This window comes from Ochotona princeps, chromosome 18 (genome assembly GCF_030435755.1).
Source record: "Ochotona princeps isolate mOchPri1 chromosome 18, mOchPri1.hap1, whole genome shotgun sequence".
Taxonomy (NCBI): Eukaryota; Metazoa; Chordata; class Mammalia; order Lagomorpha; family Ochotonidae; genus Ochotona; species Ochotona princeps.
Genome location: NC_080849.1, coordinates 13,952,971 through 13,975,237, shown reverse-complemented (window position 1 = coordinate 13,975,237; position 22,267 = coordinate 13,952,971).

Below are 22,267 nucleotides of genomic sequence, written 5' to 3'. Positions count from 1 at the left end.
TGACTAGTGCCAAGTTTAAGTGACTTGTTGACCCTCTCTAGGTTTTAATTTCTCCACAGGTAAACCAGAAATCATAGCATTGCCCTATAGAGCTCAGTGAGTTGTGATAATACATAAATGAAATAAAGTGTGTGATAACACGCTGAAACTGTCAAGTGACAGATAAATGTAACAATTTACTCACCTGTACTTCATTTCTCTATGAATTTTAATTCTATATATTTTATACAATATGTCACACTATTGTTTTAGGTAGTCAATATTTATGTATGTTTATCCCCATATTTATTCTTTCTGATCGCCCAGAGAGGGAGAAATAAAAATCTCGCCAGAGAGGGCAGGGTGGGTGGAGGAAAGGGCGGAGATAATCACATCAGAAACAACTGAAGCCAGATTAAAAAGTGACACCATATTCTTTAAATGATGAAAGAAAACAACCGGAAATACAGATAAACTACCACCAGGAATCAAGGAGAAATCAAGGTCAAAGAAAACAAAGGGATTCTTGGTTTTTTTAGTTTTTTGTTTGTTTGTTTTTGCAGATAAGTTCCACTAAAACAAAGGATAATGGAAGTCTGCTAAACAAAAAGAAAATATTCAAGAAGCACTATAATCCTGAGACATCAATAAGGTAGAATATGAAAAATAGCAATTTTCAGTAGCTACACAGAATTTTCCTTGGGCTCTTGAATTCACAAAATTCCATTTGATTGTTGCAGCAAATAATCACAACACTGTCTGATCTAGTGCGAAATGATGCAAAGGAAAGAATAAAAATAAATATATTCTAAAAGGGGTTGTATGGCATGTGGAGAACAGAAAGATTTCCATGTTTTAATTCTTATTTGTTTTAATTTTTCTTTAAAAGGCAGCAGAGATGGACACTCCCCAGATGCCTACGGCAACCAGGACTGAGCAAGGCCAAAGCAAGGAGCCAGGAATTCCACCCAGCTTCCCATTGGGATGACTGGGAATGCACACTAACACCATTATTTGCTGCCTCCTCAGTGTGCATAAGCAGGAAGTCAGCTCCCCAGCAGAGCTGGGAAGGGAATCCAGGCCTTCAATAAAGGATGCAGGTGTTCTAAGCAGTGTCTTTGCCCTTGTGCCAGATATCTGCCCCAGAAGTAAGATTTTCCTTTTCTTTTCCTTTTCTTTTTTAAACAGATAGTTTTTCATTTTTAAAGATCAATAGCTCTGGCTGTTGCGGTCACTTGGGGAGTGAATCAATGGACGGAAGACCTTCCTCTCTGTCTCTCTTCTCTGTTTATCTGTCTTTCCAATAAAATAAATAAATAAATCTTAAAAACAAATAAGTACATTAAGTCTATACCAATTAAAAGACAGAGATTGGCACAGTGGTTAAAAACAGGACTAGTGGCCTACAAGACAATAAATTCATATATAATTACATATATTGCTTGGGAGTAAAAGGATAAACCATGTAACATTAATCAAAGAAAGCAGGTGTGACATTATTAATATCTAATAAAGAAGGACTTAATATAATGCTAATTATTTCAACAGTAAGACATAGTGATCCTAACGAATTTTCACCAGAGTGCTGAAAAGTATGTTAAGCAAAAACTTATACAAGAAAAGGGATAAATAGACAAATCCAAAATTATCACCCATTTCTCCGTAGTAACTAGACAAAACCAAGCAAGGACCAGAGGTACCTGACAACATCACCAGCTAGCACATCCCTCAGCAGCAGAGGACCCTCATCCCTTCCAAGGACCCAAGGAACACAAACCAAAACACACCACATCCTAAGCCATAAATAAAACCTCCCACAAATTTGAAACAATTAAAAAGATAGACTCTGTTCCTTGCCCACAAAGCAATAAAATGAGAAATCAATAAAAGAAAAATGACAGGAAATTTCAAACCACTTGGAAACTAAACAACATGCTCCCATAATCGATTGGGGAGCCTCATAGGAAATTTAGAAATACACACAGCTAAATGAGTGGGTGAAAATGAAAACCCAACAAGACAAAATGTAATATGCAGCTAAAGCAGCGCTGAAAGGGAAATGTATAACACTATACACTTTACTTTAGAACAAAGAAACATTTTCAAATAAATAGCTAATCTCCTATCTTATGAACCCGGGAAAGGGGACCAAAATAAACCCAAATTAAGAAGCAAGTAGAGGGGTCTGGCATGGTAGTCTAGCAGCTTAAGTCCTCACCTTGCATGAGCCAGGATCCCATATGGGCACTGGTTCATGTCCCGGCTGCCTCGCTTCCCATCCAACTCCCTGCTTGTGGCCTGGGAAAGCAGTAGAGGATGGCCCAAAGCCTTGGGACCCTGCACCTGCATGGGAGACCTGAAAGAAGCTCCTGGCTCCTGGCTCAGCTCAGCTCTGTCCTTTGCAACCACTTGGAAAGTAAATCTGTGAATGGAAGGTCTTTGACTCTCCTCTATTTAAATCAGCCTTTCAAATAAAAATTAACTCTAAAAAAAAAAAAAAACTCTACAAAAAACAAAAAAGCAAGTAGAGGACAGAAATCAGCAAAATGTAAAGCAGAAAGATCTGATGAGAGAAAAAATTAGCTTTTTGTCAATGGATCTATAAAATCAACAAATCCCATACTCACTAACAAATCAGTAAAGAGCGAAAAAACAAATTACCAATATCAAGAATGAAGCAGGAGCCCAGTGCTGTAGCCTAGTGGCTGGGTCCTCACCTTGAATGCACCAGGCCCATATGGGCACCAGTTCATGTCCTGGCAGCCCTATTACCCATCCAGCTCCCTGCCTGTAGCCTGGGAAAGCAGTGGAGGACGGCCCAAGCTTTGGGATGCTGCATCTGCGTGGGAGACCCAGTAGAAGCTCCTGGCTTCAGATCCTCTCAACTCTGGCCATTTTGGCCACTAAGGAAGTGAACCAGCAGATGGAAGATCTTTCTGTCTCTCCTTCTCTCTGGAAATCTGCTTTTCCTATAAAATTAAATAATAAATATTTCTTAAAAAGAACTAAACAGAATATAGTTGTTAAGACCCTGCAAACATCAGAAAGACAAAAGGAAATACTATGGGGCCCAGCACAATAGCCCAGTTGTTGAGTCCTCGCCTTGCATGTGTCAGGATCCCATATGGGCGCCGGTTCCTATTCCAGCTACTCCACTTCCCTTCCAACTCCCTGTCTCTCCTTCTCTCTGTAAATTTGACTTTCCAACAAAAATAAATAAATCTTTTTTTTAAAAAAAGGAAATACTATGAACAATTCTGTATGCATAAACTTGATAACTTAATCTGTGTCAATGCCTCAAAAAGTAAACTAGCATCCAATATAAAACATTCTGCAAAGAGCACAGATGTGCAACTTAAAGCCTCTCCAAAAAGCAGTCTCTAGTTTGAGATGATTTCAGTGTAGAGTATGACAAATAGTCAAGGAATAATTAATGCCAATTCCTTATTTTTATTCATTTCAGTAGACATAATTATTTATTTGTAGTGCATCATGTGGTAGCAACTCTAGGGAAAAGTCCGAAATTTCTTGAAAAATGAGATATGCAACTTCAAGATAATGCAACCATTATACTACTGAGCATTTATCTCAAAGAAACGTGGACTTACATTCACATTAGAAAGATGTGTATGGAGGGCAGTGTTCCAGCATAACAAGTTGAGCTGTAGCCTGCAATGCCAGCATCTTATATAGGAACACCAGTTCCAGTCCCGGCTGCTCCACTTTTGATCCAGCCTCCTGTTAATGTGCCTTGGAAAGCACAGAGTGGCCCAAGTACTTGGGCCCCTGTACCAACATGGGAGACCCCAAAAAAGTCCCTGGATCCTAGCTATGGACTGGCCCAGCCCCAGCTGTTGCTGCTATTTGAGGAGTGAAGAAACAGATGAAAAACCTCTCTCTCTAACAATGCCTTTGAAGTAAATCTTCTTAAAGACAGGTTGTAGGTTTTTATTTAAGTGTATCAATATTCATAGTGGCTTTATTCACAACAGTCAGACCCCGGGAAGAACCTTCAAGAGCTGTGTGTTAAAATAATCCTGTGTATCTGAAGCATGGACTATCACTCAGTAACAAAACAGAACATCTTTCTCATAAATGTATCTTATTCATAGATAACAACCGAGATGATTCACTAAGCTGAAAGATATGCTAATCTCAAATAATTTAATACTCTATAATTCTATCTATATAATATTCCTGAAATGATAAAATTATAGAAATGGAAAACAGACAGATGTTTTCCCAGGACCAAGAAGGAAATGAGCGTGACTGCACAAAAATACTTCAAAAAGTGCAAGGAGCAAAAAGATGAATGCAACTGGAAACCATTTGCTTGGTGAAATATGATGTCTTTTCTGACACGTGGCAGTTAATATAGAATACCAAACAGCATGAAGTAATGCAATGGACATCTTGTGATGTGACTGCTGTTTTAAGTCCTCAGTTACACTTCTGGAGCTGTGGGCTTCCTACTTTTTACATTCTGAATGTTATCAGTAGTAGTGCCCTAAATCTATGAATATAGAGTGAAACAAAAGCATATCTTTGCAAAAATTAAAGGGAAACAAAGGAAGATGGAAGAAAATTGAGGGAGAGAGAAAAGGAGTACAGTTGTTTTCTTGGAACTATACTTGTGAAATACATGAAATCTGTTTATTTACATTAATAAAACCAAAAAGTATTTCTAAAGAGTTCATGGGAAAATGAAAATAAGAGATAAGTTCATTATGGTGCTGAAATTTTTTAATTCCATGCATTGCTTTTTCAGAAAATAATTTCTTTTTTAAAAAAGATTTATTTATTTTTATTGGAAAGTCAGATATACAGAGAGGAGGAAAAATAGAGAAGAAGATCTTCTGTCTGATGATTCACTCCCCAAGTGACCACAATGTCCAGAGCTCATCCAATCCGAAGCCAGGAACCAGGAACTTCTTCCAGGTCTTCCACGTGGGTGAAGGGTCCCAAGGCTTTCAGCTGTCCTCTACTGCTTTCCCAGGCCAAAGCAGGGAGCTGGATGGGAAGGGGGCTGCTGGGATTAGAACCAGCACCCATTTGGGACCCCAGCACATTCAAGGTGAGGACTTTAAACACTACGTCACCGCGCCAGGCCCCAGAATATAATTTCTAATGGTTTTTTAAAGAGTCTTGTATGCAGATTTCAATTTTTTGCACCTAAATAAACTTGTTTTTGAATTTCATTTTCTTTCCTTTTTTTAAAGATTTATTTTATTGTTTTATTGAAAAGGCAGCTGTACAGAGAGAAGGAGAAACACAGAGAAAGATCTTCCATCTGGTGGTTCACTCCCCAAGTGGCTGCAATGACCAGAATTGAGCGAATCTGAAGCCAGGAGCCAAGAACTTCTTCCAGGTCTCCTACATGGGTACAGGATCTCAAGGCTTTGGGCTACCCTCTCCTGCTTTCCCAGGCTACAGGCAGGGATCTAGATGGGAAGTAGAGCAGCCAGAATATGAACCAGTGCCCATATGAGATCCTGGCACATGCAAGGCAAGGACTTTAGCCACTAGGCTACCATGCCAGGCGCTTGGATTTCATTTTCCACAAACTTTTTGAAGTGCTTTCATGCAAGGACAACAAAAGATATCATTGGGATAATGAAATTGTTCTGTATCTTTGCATTCATGTCAGTGTCCTGATGGTGATGCTGTACTTCGTTTTGCAAGATTTTTGTTTGGGGAGACTAGGCAAAGGGTACAGGGATCGCTCCATATTGTCTCTTGTAAATAAACTTGAATCTATAACTACCTCAACATCAAAATTTTAATAGAACTTCAAACTCCAGAATGACAGTAACCACGTAGGTTCAGTGTGGAAGGCTGCACACAGACTTGTGGGGTTTCAGGTCCTCCTGAGAAAACCAAAGTCCCAGACAGCAGTTCCATGCATGTGTTTGGCCCAGAAAATAACTGAATGGTGACTGCAAAGACAAATATCACTGGTAACAAACAGTACTTCAAGGTCTACATGATGTCCTGACACGGAGGAAGGAAACACAGCGGCACAACAGGCAGATCCAAGAGCAAGCCTTCAGAGACTCCGGCACTTGGAAGTCAAGCAAAGGCAACAGAGCTGGCAGGACTGGAAGACCTGAGTAGAGGTACCTCCAGGAAGGGTATGTTGTCCCAAAAGCCAACAGAACCATGTCTCAAGAATGCACAAGAGTTGTCCACAAGCTTCAACTGAGAAAATGTAAGAAAAATAGGATCATCTCAGAATTTCACAACACAATCACCTAGTTCCTGACTTTCATGATCTAATATAACACCACCATTTATAACCTTTTCACTTTCCTCATTTTTTTTTTCTGGGCCTACGGGATGGGAGGAAATGTGGGCTTTTTGTTATAACCACCAGTCAAGCTGCTTCCAGACAATAACATTCCTCCTCTTTTCTAGAAACACTGACAATCACACCCTCCTGCGTGCTCATTTCTCGACACAGTCTCTGCTGTTCTCCTGCCCTGTAGCTCCACCCCTACCACCCTAAGCATTCTCAGTGCTGGCTTTTTCCCTCTATATCTCTTGATACTTTCCCGCGATTATGTTTCCAACTAGACAGCTGCAGATTCCTACGGGTTTCCTGTCTGCATTCACTGTAGAAGATCTCAGTCAGCTCTGTGGCCTGATATGCCACCCAGGCACAGACAGCTCCAAAGCTTCTATCTGCAGAGCCAGCTTCTCACTCCAACACGTGACTTATACCCAGTTGTCTACCCATGTCTCCTCTTCAATGACTAAATGGCATTTGCATTTACCATAAAGACATGATTTCTCCCACCTCCCTGCTTGTTGCTCCCCCTATCTTCTCCAACTTTTCCTGGCTTTCCTTAATAAATGATCATTTTTAAACATAGCCCCGAACTCTGTGATGCTCTGTTGTGTTCCTTTTCCTTGAATCTGAATGGACCTATGGGTAATTCAGGCTATTCAGGCTTTTCCTGATTCTTTTGAGATGTTCACTCTGTGCTCCCCTGGGAAACCCTCCCATCATGTGGTGAGAAGACCAGGGGTTGGCATCATGATGTAGGTTAGGCTGCTGCCCCAAACACTGGCGTCTCACATGAACATCAACTACAGTTTTGAATGCTCTACTTTGATGCCAATTCCCTATTAATCTGCCTAGGAAGTCAGCAGAAGACGGCCCAAGTGGTTAGGCTCCTGCCACTTCCATGGGAGACGCAGATGGAGTTCCAGGCTCCCAGCTGCAGCCTGGACTAGACCTGGCTACTGTGGCTATTTGAAACTGAATCAATCAGTAAAAGATTCCTCTCTTTCTTTCTCTCTCTTTCTCCTTCCCACCTTCTCTCATTTCTTTCCTCTTTCTCCTTCTTCCTGTCAATCTGTAATTCTGAAAATCTGTTTGCCCCTTTTCTTTCTTTTCTTTTTGCTCACATTCCACATGCAATTCTTTAGCAGATTCTGCCACCCTTCTCCGCAGAAAATATCCCAAATCTGACCAATTTTCATGGATTGGACCAATCCCTTATTTGTAAAATGGCTCTCTACTAGACAGGACATAATGGAAGCTGGCTCAGGCTATCTTTCACAAAATGAAATACAGCGAAAGGAAACTAAATGGATCTCAAAACAGGCCAAAGGGGACAGGAGAGAATGGTGTGGAATCAAAGCAGCTTCAGAATAAGGAACCACAGCCAAAGAACCAGTCTCTCTGACAAGCTGACACTGCTGGACACAGGACACATCACCTCGCGGTGTGGATTCCAGGCTAACTGCACCTCTGTATCCTTCCTTTGCATCTTCTTCATGGAGATAAGTTGATATTTCCAAATCTAAAGTCTCTCTATAACAAGTTTTAGGGACTAGATAATAGTGCCTAAGAATCATTCTAGAATGCCGATGCAATACTGTGGAGCTTATTTTCTGGGTTTCTGGTCACTTGATTCAAGCCATCCTGAAAAAATAAGAACTACCTAATAACAGGATATCTAATAATGCAAGTGCACAATCCCTTAACCAAATTATTTGCAAGTAGACAATTTGACAACTTTGTAAATACTTGAAAGATAATAATGCAGGACCCTGATTGTGTTGCAAAGGTTTAAGTAGCTGTTGTGATACCAGCATTCCATATACATACTTCAGATCCAGCTCCCTGCTAACACACCTGAAAAGCACTAAACACTCAATACTCTAGTTCCAGCCACACATGTGGGATACCTGGATGGGGTTCCAGGCACGTAACTAGCCTGATTCAACCCCAGCTGTTGTGGCCATTTGGGGAGTGAACCATAAGAAGAATCTCTTCTCTCTCCCTCCCTCTCTTCCCTTCTCTCTCTCTGTAATTAAATCTTTCCAACAAACAAATAAACCATTTTTAAAAGGATATTAGGGCCCAGTGGGATAAAAAGCCTCACCTTGCATCCACTAGGATCCCATATGGGTGCTGGTTCATGTCCCAGCTGCTCTACTTTCTATCCAGTTCCCTGTTTGTGGCCTGGGAAAGCAGGAAAGGACAGCCCAATGCCTTGGGACCCTGCGCCCACATGGGAGACCCAGAAGAAGCTCCTGGTTTCAGATCGGCTCAGTTCTGGCCATTGCGTCCACTCGGGAAGGGAGCCAAGGGATGAAAGACCTTTCTGTGTCTTTCCTTCTCTCTGTCAATCTGACTTACAATAAATAAATAAATAAATCTTTGAAAGTATATCCTTGGCAAAAAATCATGTATTATATAACCCCCACGTGGTCTGCAGGCACCATCCTCTTTTTAAACACACAAAATGTGCTGCAAAGGTAAATGTGAATGTTAATTCTAAGTAGAATAAAGACTGAATAATACTCTTACATCAGTTCAGATAAGGTTATTTCAACACCTAGGATCCAAAAAAAAAAAAATAGCTTACAAATTTTTAACTTTTAGGTGCAAGTAAGATATGATAAATATCTACTTTGAGATAGATAGATAGATGGGTAAATATCTACTTTGAGATTGATGCTTTGAGATAGATAGTGCTCTACTATGTACATTTAAAGTTCAGACAAACTTGAATATTAAGATCAATTTACCTCTTACAATCACCTAAATAAAATTGCCTTCACAATATTACTTTTTATAAAATACTCAACTCAGCAAGTCCTGGAATTCAACCAAAGCAACCATCTATTTCCATCCTCTGCCTAATAGCATCCTAGTCAGGCTTTATGGGTGAAGAATTTATCCCTTCATACAGCAAAATGCTGTATTCTTGCACAAGTGTAAGCAATGGAATACAAGTCAGTCCCCATGCCACTTTTACCCGTTGGTCCTAATTCTGACCTGGAAGCAGAGAGAAATGACTCGACCTCCTCTGCTGTGACAGCAAGGCAAATATTTGAAGAGGCGGTCACACACCACGCATCATTTACTCTTCTTTAAGCCAAACAGTAGCTCTAACTCTACCTAGAGTGTGGCTTCCTCTCCCCTCGCATCCTGATGCCCATGCTAAGCCTTTGTTTATCATGGTCAGTATAAAATGAGGTACCTATATTTAGATAAGTCTCCAGACCAGAACACAAAAGTTACCTCTTATATTTCTTAGAAGGATAGAAATTGATAATGCACCCTAAAATTACATCTTCTGGTTTCTGCAGCATAGCACTGTCTGGTTATTTCACATTTATGATAGATTAGTACCTTCCCAACTTCTTACATAGATTGCTTACAATCTGGTAACACCCCTCCTCCTTGAGTTATACTTTTCAGATAAATAGTTCTAGCATTAAAAAAATTAATCCATACATGAGATTTACATTCAAAAAGTTATAAAATGAATATTATGGAAAACATATTGATTTCAAAAAATTTTGGCATCACAATAAACTTGTAATCTTTGTGATATTACATTATGTTGGTTTTAGTTCCAACATTCATGTTTCATTTTGAATCTTGATTTTGTCCTTCCATATGTTAGCTATGACAAATACACTAGCTGTGTGTCCCCCCGTAAATTGAAAAGCAATCTTTCCAACCTTTGATAGACTTAACTAGAAACACTGGACAAGACAGAATTAAGAGCTTGTGGCAAATGACTAGAGATTTTCCTCCCAGATGACATCTTCAGAGGCTTACTAGCTAAAACAGCCAATAAGACACACACACACACACACACACACACACACACACACACACACACACAGCAATACCAAGTTTCCTACGGCATGTAGTGTATGAGCAGGCAAAACAAGCATCTAAATACTACACAAAGAAAAAGATTGAGCCCAGAATCATCAGAGAAGGCTCCACTTTGGTAATTAATTTCCAACATAAGCTTAACTACAAAAGAACATTTAAAAAGATGCCTTTCCTTTCTCAAAAATTAAAAACAGAACTACCACATGATCCATTAATCCCACGACTGAGCATATATCCAAAGGAAATGAAAACAGTATGTGGAAGAGATGGCTGCACTCCCACGCCAATCGCAGCATTATCCACATTAGTAAGAAACAGAGTTGGTATAGTTATCCATCCATGGAGAAACAGACAAGGAATACACCTCAAAATCTTCATGGAAAGTGGAACTGAAAAGTAAGTTAATTGTGAGTGCAAGAAAGTCTTGAACTCCATGTTATTTTTTACAATATGTACATCCACAAACTCTTTGAAGGTCACTCCACATGGACATCAGACATTTTTATATTAAAGTGAATTCGTCTTTTCGTTACACTTTCATTTGAAGTACCCTTTTAAACAAGAAATACTATTCAGTCTTTGTTTTTAAAAATTTATTTATTTAAAAAGCAGAGTTATAGGTTGGAGGCAGGGGGTACAGACAGAAAGAGGGATAGGATCTCCATCTGCTAATTCACCCCTCTCCCCAGCCCCAAATAGCTACATGAGCTAGGACTGGCCCAGGCTAAAGCCAGGAGTCTGAAAATCCTTCCAGGTCTCCCACCTCAGTGGCAGGGACCCAAGCACATGGGCCATTTTCTGTTGGCTTGGCAGGTGCCTTCACAGGAATCAGAAGTAGAACAGCCACAAGTTGAGCTGAGGATCGATCATCTGGGATGCCAGCTTTGCAGGAGGCAGCGTAACCCAAGGCACCAGAACAACAACCCCTAGTCAGCCTTTTGGAAAGGAGGAAATCCTCTCATTTGTCACAACACATGTCAACCTGGAAGACATTATCATGAGTGAAATGAGTCCAGCATGGAAAAAGCATGATCTCACTTAAATGTGCAATCCAAAAGAGTCAAACTCATGGCGTCAGAGCAGACTCCAGTTGCCAGGGAATGGGGGCCTTGGTGAGCGGCAAGTCACAGGATCTAACAGAGGATTACGTTCAAGAGAAACACTGTACAATAAGGGATGAGACAACAAACAACCAAGCATTGTACACTTGAAAATTCCTGAGATTCTTTTTAATAGTTTTGCTACTAAAAAGATCATATCATATACCTATTTCCACACAATAAACACCCAAAACATTTATTTGTCCTTAACATTAACTAGCAATCAGTCCCTTCCTAATATGTGTAAATGTGTGTACACTAAAATTACAACATAAAATTCTGCTATGGCAGGCACCCAGAAAAGTTAAAAATGCAGTATTGAAGGGTTAGTAGGATTCAAATTTGTATGAAAAGGGAGAGCTCTTGATCCTCTCAGGATCAATACACTATTACTGATGTGACTCCTCCCACTGCCCACTTCATTTCACCCACCCCAACCATGGAAGAATCAACATTTTCCTGTGTATCTGCATATTTGTTACTGATACATTGGTCTTCCAAGGGATGAATCCTTTTTGAAATGGGACACTGAGAATTTCATTTATAAGACAAGTGACTGTGGTTTAATACGTGTTCATTTGATTGACACCCACTTTTTTATTCAGGACACCAAAAATACGACATTTCCAGGGTTGCTGCTGTTTGCTCAAATTGTGTAACAAGCCTAAGTTAAACACAACCCTTGAAACTGTCCCCACATCTTCCCTGTCAAGACACTTTGATGACACAGTAAACATCACTAGAGTTCTATTTTGAAGAAGTAAACTTTAATTAAGGTTTAACTTTGTCAAGTTTTTTTTTTTTCATGTAGAACTTAAAATCCCCTTCAAAAGAAATACCCACTTAAAACTCTGGTAAATTCCAGAAATAGCAAAACTCCTCAGCAAGTCCTGTCTTTCTGATTAGATCACGGTAGTTTCTGTTTGTGTCATTTTCTATCCTCGGATCTCCTTCCTTTCATGATTTGAAAATTAACTACAGTTAGTAGCCAAAAACTCACAACACACAGTAATTTGAAATTGGAAACAATAAACCCATTCACTGAAATAGATCTATGAAACCAGGAACAGAAGACTTGTGTTTTGAAAAAGGGAATCTTGAAAGATTTTTGGAGAATGAATTACATATTTTTGCATTGGAAACACAGAACTCTTGAACCCCTAAGCTCCTAAGCCATTTGGATTTAGACCTGAAAGATGTAGACCACAAAGGAAATGAATTCACTCATCACAAAGGCCTGGGTAAAAGGGGCACACAGCACATCTGACATTAGGCATGGGAGGGACTCTGAAGGACATCCAGAGGAGAATGGGGCTTAGACACACTAGCCAGTGACAGGACCAGGACTGGAAGACAGCCTTGCCCTGCTTCCCTTGAAATGACACAGAACCCTAACCTAGTCATTTCCCGCTGCCCCTGACCAACAGCCTACCACAACCCAAAACAATAAAAACAAAACGACAGAAGGCAAATTTAATCCTTGGCCTTGAAATGGAATTAAACAATTATTTGAGGCTTTTATTATTTTTGTCTCTTTACATAGAAAAAAAGCAATTATCATTATTACATAACTAAAATGTAAGATTCATCAGAACAGCAACCACCTAGAATTTGTCCACTGATCTATCCCCAGTACTTGGTAATACATTTCTTAATGATTTTTGTTTAATTTTCGCTCTCCACTTTCCATTTGGAGGTGACCCTCCTAAAGTACACAACATAGGTAGAGCGAAGGGTAGTTCCTTTCACTCACTGAGCTGTGACCCTGGCATACAACATCCACCCACTGGCTCTTCCAAAGGCAACACCAACCATAAGAACAACAGGAGAGAGCCAGCCCCAGCACGGTTTCTGACCCAGTCTCCAGCTTGGCTGGCCATTGCTTCTTTTCTTCATCCCTTGATAACTGTGTGGCCCTCCGCTTGCTCCCATCACCTGCCTGCTTTGTCCCATGGAAGTTTCGTTTTACTTGAGTTAGTCTAAAGCAGCAAGCAAGAACTCTAAAAGGTGCCTAGTGGACTCGCAAGTATTTCTTGAATGAGAAAATAAATGAATCAAAATCCTGTCATTTTATATAACACTTTACAACTTCCAAATACTCTTTCAGCTTTGAACTGGTTACTGCCCCATTTACATTCCATTTCCAATTGTTACACTATTTCACAAGGGCGAGAAAGCTCTTTCCCAAGAAGGAGCCAGGTAAAAATGCAACACAAATTTTTTTTTTTAGTCCAAACTAGGCTTAAACATCATTTCCTCAAAGAACACTGGGTTCTCACAGTGTTAGCTATGATTGTGAGCAATAAGAAAACCTTAAAAATAAATTTAAACTATGAGCTGGGAAGTTTGGGACAAGAAGAAAGTTAAGACTTTTTTTTTCACAAAGAAATGAGATATGCTAACAGTATTGATGAAAATCTCTAGAAAAGGCAAGTGAAACCTCAAGCATGAGCTAATTTTCCCAGGTGCAGGGGGGAAGAGGGACAGAGTAAAGGTTCAGGCAGGGAGGGAACAGCACCTGCAAAGGGAAGTATGAATCTACATACAGCATTTGGCCTGGAGCTGGAAATTCCTGCAACAGCACCTAGCCCAACTCTTACTCCCTCCCCCCCAACAGGAAGTGGGGAATTTTACAGACTTTGAACATTTGTCATCACAGCACAGCGTCTCTGACCTCGATGTTTCAGAATGGCCTTTAGAATCCCATCAATTCATGCTATCAACATAAAGAGTGCCACATAGGTGTATCTCCAGCATAGTCCCCAAACTGGAGGAGACTACCAAATCCATCAACCATCTCAGCAAGCTGGACAGCAAAGCTCACTGCTGTTCGCTGACCCATTCTAGGTACGGCACCTGCCGTGATGGAGTGCCCCGGGAGCCGGCAGTTAACTCGTGTCCGAAGAAGGTCTAAACAACACACTCCACTATGCAAAGCAGAGCGAGAAAAAAGACTGGACACTGAGGATGAAGGACTTACATCTTTGGTGCTTTTTTGTTCTACACATTCCCTACCATTGTGATTTCTTAGAAACTGTAAATAAAAATTTCAAGGTGTAACAGGAAAGTCTCCAGACTTGAAACCCGAGAAGAGGACATCACTCGTTTATACTAAAGGCTATCCTGCTGGTTCCCAGCGTTTCTCTGCTAAAGACACCTTTGGGGCTCCCTCACCGGCTGCTGCCCCCAAGCCCCAGAGCTGAGCTCCCAGCCGCCCCATCCTGCGTGGTCCGGATCCCCTGGGGGAGAGGGGTCCTCAGTGTTCTGAGACCACTGCCCCAGGGCAGAGGAAATTGGCTGCCTGCTACTATCAGGGCTCCCCACACACACCCAACTTGGGACTCCCACTCGAGTCCATGGTTCTCCAGCGGCGCAGGAGCCTTTAGCTCGCAGAACCACAGAACGCAGGCGCTGGGGAGCAGAGCATCCCGGCCCCTTGCCCCTGGCTGGCACCAAGGGAGGCTCTCTTCACCGTCCTCCGCTCAACCTTCAGCCCCTCTTGATCTGGGCCTGGACACAGCGAGCAAGAGCGAGGGCCGCACAGCCTGTGGTCCCTCAAGCACCTGCCCAGTCCCAAGCCCGGCCCAGTGGTACTGGAGCCAGGAGGAAAACTGAGTCCCAGTGGCCAGACCCGATTGCTGGCGCAGGGTCTGGGCCGGGGGCGCCCGAGGGCCCAGCCACCCCTCCTCCGGTTCCCCGCACGCCAAGGCTTCCCCAGCCCTCCTCCCTTCTACCCGGGAATCAATGGTGGCCGCTGATTTTCCACGGCAATCGCAGCTGTCTAATTCATCAGTGAATAATTAAATCAGGGGCAGCCAGGCCTCCTGGAGACCTGGGGCCTCCCTTCCCAGGTCCCACCCACCTAGGGGTCAGTGGGGAACCGCGAGAGGTCGCAGGACCCCTGGCAGGGGTGGGATGGAGGGAGGCCTCCATTTGGGCGCCCTCCTAATGCACCGGACCCAGCAGCAGAGAGGCCGGCGGGAGGACGTGCGGGGCCGGCGGGGCCTGGGCCCCAGCCAGCCCTGTGCCCGCATCTGGGTGCGGGTCCGGATCGCGGCCACCGGCCCAGAGGTCCGCGTGGGCACCGCCTGGCCACCGGCCCAGAGGCCGGCGTAGGCAGCGCCTGGCATTCAATCACGCACCCTGGTCGCACCGACTGGGCTAAGGGACAGAAGAAATCCACCCTGGGGAGCCGATTGCCTTTGAGAAAAATGGAGAGGAGCTGAGAGAAGCGCCTAGAAACCGCATTGATTTAGACATCAATCCTGCCCGGCTTCCTCCGCCTGGCGAGCCGCGGGGCTGCGCCGCCCCCTCCCAGGGACGCAGCTCGGCGCGGGCCCCGGAGCCGCCGGGCTCCCCGGGCCCAGCCGAGAGGAGCCGGTAGCGGCCGCCTGCGGCCTCGACGCCGGCCCCGGGGCGGCTGCAGCCCCGCTGCGCCAAGGCCAACAGGTCTCCCCGGGTCCTTCCCGAGTGGGCGGCACGCCCCGCTCTCCCTGCCCCGAGCGGCGGGACGGCCTCGGTGCTCGGGTTCTGGCCCTGGCCGCGCCAGACCAGCGGGGCCCCGGTGGGCGACTCCTCCAACGCGACGACGGCCTCGGAGCCCCGCCGTCCTCCAAGCTTCTTTCTCTTAGGCTTTTCTGCAAGCAAAGCAATTCGAAATCCCCACGCGTGACCCCGGGACTATTTCCGCAGCCTGAGACGCTCCTGAAATACCCCAACTGGACTCTGCTATTCTGCATCTTGTTATCCTACAATCATTAGCTCGGGTTTCTTTGCTGCTTTCATTTCTTCAAGGACCGGAGAGAAGGGAATCTAAAATAAAATAAACCTTATGTGATTCTTTAAAATTCAAATAAATTCTGTAAAGCTCCCCGTTGGTTTTGTTAGCTAACAGCAATCTTTTAAAATCGGAAATGTTTCTCAAGTTTAAAACCTGACCCACTCTTACTACTCTATGGAATTTTTTTTTTTCTCTCGGGAGGGAGACCACTGAAACTGATACAAAAGATATACACAGACTCCCAGGAAAGTCCTGGTAGTGACCCCTAAATCCCAAACAACTCCTCAGTCGGGAAAGTTACTATCCTCCACGAAAACAAACGGTGATTTTCACGAGGTGACAGGTTTGTTTTCTAGCGGCGCCTTGGTTAGAGTCTAGGGCCACCTGAAAATAGCTCAACGTTCCGGAGTTGTATTTGTCCGTTTTCGCCATCCACTGCCACTTGTGTCTTCCTTAGCCAAGGATGACAAAAAGATTTCACGCGCAACTAGACCTGAACAAAGGGATCCCGCGCCAGTGTGTCTTTTGTGGGGTGACGGCCGGCTGGGAGGAAGACTTTATCTGGAGCGGCCTGGAGTTGTGCTTTTTGGAAACCCACGGAGCGCAAAGACGACGCCCAGTAGAGTCCAACTTTGCTGAGAGGCTCATGGCTGGAAAGTGGTGACAGGAAAGATCGGACTTTCGTTTCCGGCTAAGTTGCTTATTTAAAATGCAGTGTTATTCGAAATGGAGAAAGAGAAATAAAATTCCCATTCTCCCTTCCATACCCCGAGGGGAAAAAAAGGGGGTAGGGGCAGATCCAACATTTCCACTTGCTTGCCCAACCCTTCTAAATTTTATTTTCCCCCAAAGAGGAAAATTCTTTCTTATGTCAGCTACTCCAGTGTTTGCAGCCACGAAAGCAAAAACGGGAGTTGGGAGAGAAAATTTTAAAAATTGTATATATATATATATATATATATATATATATATATAAAGAACAGCCGCGAGCCCCAAATCCGACGCTGTGCCAAGCCTACCCGCAACCCTGGCACCCAGTCCTGGGATCAGAGGCCCGGCTTCGCTTCCCACGCAGTTCCCCTCCGCGAGGGGCCGGGCGGCTTAGGACAGGCCGGGGACTTGCATGTAGTGCTTTAGAGGACACGAAACCACCACAGTGCCGTGTGTGTGCGTTGGGGAGGAGGATGATCCAGCAAGCCGACCTAGACCCTGGCGTGCAATCCGACCAAGCAGGTGTATGCGCCCACCTTTCACCCCTCAGAGCCCGGGGCTCCGGCTGCAGCTGTCTGTCCAGACCCGGTGGCCCTGAGACCCACAGGAACGCTTTTGGGGAGAGTCTCCTCCTCTCAGTCCTACCCACTCCCAGCGTCCGAACTACTGAGGAAATTGTAGGTTTGGCTCTCCCGAATCCCAACTCCCATAGACGCTAGACTCGGGGCTCCCAGCTGCAGGTAAGGGTCCTGGAACTTCGTGTCCCTCAACCCCCCACCCCACCCTCTGCCGTGAAAAGACTAACAGATCACCATCCCACACCCCACTCTCAATCCCTCTCACTTTCCCTCTGTCCTCGCACACAGTGCCCTAGATCAACCAAAAAGTTAGCGACCCTCCCCCCCGGCGCGCCTGCCTAGCAGGCACCGAGGGTTCACCTAAGATCCACCGGGAGGAGGAAGGAGACCAAAAGGGTCCCGTTGGGTCGCACCACCCTGAGAACCTAACAAAACAGAAATCGAAACAGAACGTTGCTAGGTCCGGGACAGAAACCTGCTGGGCGTCAGTGGATTTCCTAGCCGCGAGGCCAGAGGGAGGCAGAGGGGCTGGGCTTCGCTGTTAGTTTTCTTCTGCTTGTGCTCAACCAGCCGAGCTTCCAGAGGCAAGAAAATTGAAGCTAATGGAGATATCAAACAGAGCTACGATTCCAAAGGCTCTTTTCTGAGCAAGCACCCCCTCTTCCATCTGCACGTATAATCACCGGCACTTGCGGGGCTCGAAGAAAAAGGGGGTGGAGGGGAATTCCTCGCCCTTGAAACGGCAGCTTCTATTACGCCTGCTCTGATTTGTGTAGCTCTGCACCAACACTTCCGAGACCTCTTCAAATTCCCCCACAAGAAGGGAACGGCATTTGTTGTCTGATTCATACAAATGCTTGAGGCCTTTCTGGAAAACCATTACCATTCAATGGCTAGAAAATTGCTCTCCCTCCTTAAGAAAAAAAAAAGGCACAGCAGCAGTAGCCATAACAGACAACAAAAACTTTCTCCTGCATAATCCTCCCTCACAGAATGACAAAGAAATGATATTGACTTACCCCCAAACGCAAGATGTGTTTGATGGGTGGGGGGGGCACTTTTTTTTTTTTTTTTTTTTTTGAAGATTGCAGTTGGAGGAGCTACTCAGACAGCTGCAATTCCTGGGCGACGCTGATTGCCAGAGCTGCTAGGGACTGGCATGGGGTGTGCAGCTCACAGATCCTGATCAATACCCTTACACTCGCACGCCAGATGGTTTGGGAAGGACAAAAATAAAATCGTCCAAATCAACCCACCATTATGTGTTTTTGTGCTGCTCTGAGAAACCTGGTGGCAGCACAAATGTGCTCTACCCAATACAAAACAGAGAGAGTCCACCGAGCAGCCCCCATCCCTGCCCCCAGGTCTGGACGGTGCTCACTACTGTTTAGTGAAAGCAAAGCTGTTGGCCCCTTATCCAGTTTGGGTTCACTCTGGGTCTGTTTATTTTTCCGTGAATAATTTATGGGATCCCTGTTTTAATTGAATGTTTCTCACCCTTTTTTTGGTTTCTCTCTGCCTAAAAAAATTTTAATGTGAAAAAACATATGAAAACATTTGATGGTGAATTATGTTCAGTCTTTTCCTGTAGTTGCTAAGTGAAGTTCAGATTTTCTTTCTTTTTCTTTTACAGGGCAATAGCCTGTGTGTGTGTGTGTGTGTGTGTGTGTGTGTGTGTGTGTGTGTGTGTTGTGGAAGGTGTGTTTTATTTATATGCTTCTTTTGCCTCCTTTTAAGTTTCTGATCTTGAAGAAAATCCTATTTGTGGGTATGACATGCTAAGAAATAAACATCCTGATCTTGACAGAATGCTTGGTGTAACTGTTCGGCCCAGTTCTAACAGGAGGAACAACATTCTTGATACCACATTTCTAGATGGTCTAATTGTCATCAAAGGCTGGGGGAGAAGGAAGAAGGAGGTGGGAAGTGTAACTTCAGATAAAAACAAAATCTGAGCTGCAGAACTTCTGGAGCCTAGCGTGCGGGTACTAACAAACAGTATTTTAAAAGCAACCCTTTCTTTTTCATTTCTTTAAACAATTATAGGGAAAGAAAAAGTAAAGAAATTCCAAAACATATTTGAAAATTGTATTAGTATTGTTAGTCTTAAAATATCTCAGAATAGAAGAATAATTTTTTTTCTTTTTAGAAATAAGCAGGAAAGAGCATCCAACCTTTATTTATTTAAAAAAAAAAAAAAAGGTAGGGCGCCGACCAAACAAGCACATTTTTCTTTTTAAATAGGCTTTAAGGATGAAACATAAAACCTCAAGCCAACGTTAAAAAAAATAATGTGAAAAATCTGCCTTAATCTAGTCCAATGAAATGATATACAAAGAAGCCAATACGATTTCACGATTTCCCTGTGATCGCCAATATTGATCGGGAGAGGGAGAGGGCGGCTGGGGAGAGGAGGGAGGGAGGAAGGAAGCGGGGCGTAGGGCAGCGAGCAAATGGAACTCACCTTTCTGCTCCCAAGCACATCGAAATGCAATTCCCAGGAGCAGATTTATCTCGGTGGCCTGGTAAATGAGTTTATCATTTTGAAAAATTATTTAAATGGCAATTTATGTACTGAGCTTTCCATACAGAGACAGCGCCAGCCGGGGGTCAGTGGCCATTCCTGGAGCCCGAAGCTCGGGTCCCAGAGGTTGCCTTCAGCCCTGGGGTACACCCGACCAGCCCCCTCCTCACTAGCTCTGCCCCTTCGCCTACCGCAGTTCAGTTCCTGAGTCAGGGGCAGGTTGTTTTGTTCCTCTCAATGGTGGACATTCCCAACGTGAACTGGTTCAGGCCGCCCTGAGTGCCAGCAAAAATCTCTATAAAGTAAGGAATTGGAGAAGATTCCATAGGAGGGAGAAATTAGAGACCAAAAATGGAGTTCACTTCACCTGTCCCCAGAGCCGATACCCCAAAAACGTGAGCTTCCAAGCAAACGTGTCTGTCTAAGCAGGGGAACTGTCACTTTTACACCTAGGTTTTGGTACAACCCAGAACACTCCGCTTAAAAGACTACTGGGCAATGTATTGGCGAGCACTCCCTAAAGCTCATCCATGAATAAGATCTCCGTAGACTCGGGTGACTGGACGGTGTGCGAGCTTTCTCCCTCATGCGTCCAGAGGAGAGAGGGCCGCAGAAAAGGTCACAGAGACGAAGAACTGTTTTCCAAATGAATTAAACCTTGCTCTAGCGCCACGAAGGCACACAGGCAGTATTCCAGACGGAGTCCTTGTTTTCTTATCAAGTTTTCTCTAACAGCTGGAAGTGGTTGGAGGGGCTGTCTTAAGGAGACCCCCTGCTCTTCCTTTGACAGCTGATCAAAAGAAAATAGGTCACGCTTCTCAAACTTATGTCCACCCTGTCCTTAATTACTGTCTCTTTAAACAAAGGCAACATCTGCGCAACCTCAGCCAGCTTGAATCTTCCGAGGCAAACAGAGCAACCTGCTTCGCTTTCAACGCCGGTTGTTGGCCTCTGGGGCTGGCTTCCACCTCTCCCTGGACCCCACACGGGCCGAGGAATATTCCACGACCTTTCCGGCCCTCCCCCGCAACCACTCCGGGGTCCCCAGCACTACCACCCAACCTGAGGCGGCCAAACCACGGAAATTCTAGCAGGAGCAAGGGGTGCTTTGAAAAGCTGAGGCTTCAGGAGCTGACGGAGGGCGGGGGTGAGGGGTTGTTCTGATCCTTGAACGTCCAGATTCAATACACCCACGTCTGGATGCTGGCTGGGGTTTAGGGTCCTAAACCCACCCCTGGCTTTTTTCCCCTGGATTCCAGAAAGACAGGGGTGTGTGTGTGTGTCCGCGCGTGTGAGCGTTGGTGTGTCTGTGTGTGTGAACATACGTATGTTTGGATGGGGAGGGCATCTTTCGTGCGCACACGCGCGGTATGCGTTTGGGAAAGGAGCCTCAGTTACTGTCCCGGCTGGCCTGCACGCTCACTGCCCCGCGCAGAAGTTTGTTCGCCTTGGGGATCCGATCATCCCCACCGGCTGGTTCTATCTACACACTAGCCTTCAGCTTGCCAAGTCGCCGATGGAGCCAACGGCTTGGTCACCTTGAAACTGCAGCTCCTGAAATTCTAATTTTTGTTTTGCAATTTAGCAGGGCCCTTCAGAACCCTTGTAACTGGGAGATTTATGGGTTCGCCGGGTAATTAAGTGATGTGATTGTGTTAACTTTGCATGCATCCGTGGCCCGGCCGCCTCTGGAGTTCCCTTCGCCGCCCAGTAGATTATGCACTCGGCCCAGTCCCGGATTCTACGGGTGCATTAGAATACATTAGCGCTTGCATTTTAAAGGGCCGAACTCTCGGCTCCCCGCGAGAGACTCTCGGGAGGTGGCTCGCAAATAGGCGTGCGTTTGTGTCTGCACCCGCGCGCGGCGGGGCTCCTCCTTCCCGGCCCGCCAGGCTCTGGGGTGAGGCGAAGCGGACCGAGCGCTGCCCCGGAGGGCCGCGTCGTTCGCGTAATCCCCCTGCCTCGCCCGCACTCCAGCCGCCCTCTGCCCGCCGCCCCTCCTCTCCCCTCCCTCCCTCTCTTCCTCTCTTTGACGTTTGGTTCCAGTAGCACTGAAGAAAAAAAGGCACCGAACCGTCAGCCAAACATGAAACGCGCGTCCCCGCCCCCAACCTCTATTGGCAGTTTCGCGTCTAAGGCCCGCCCCCCGGGGGAGCCTCGGCTGCTGAGTGGCTGCTCGACGCGCCCGTCGAGCACGGCCCCGCCCCGGGCCCGGGAGGGTAGGTTGGCTGCCCCAGCGAGCGGCAGAGCCCTTCTGGACAGCTCCCGCTCACCCAAACAGAAAGACGTCGGCTCCAGAGCGGGCTCGGACATGGCGAGGCAGCGCGCCGGCCCGAGCGGCAGGGCCCGGTGATCCCTCCTTCCCTCCCCGCCCCCTCCCCTCTCCCGCAACGCACGCCCCGGCCGCCCCCACCCCGCCCCCACCCGGGCGCGCCCGCAGGCAGCCGG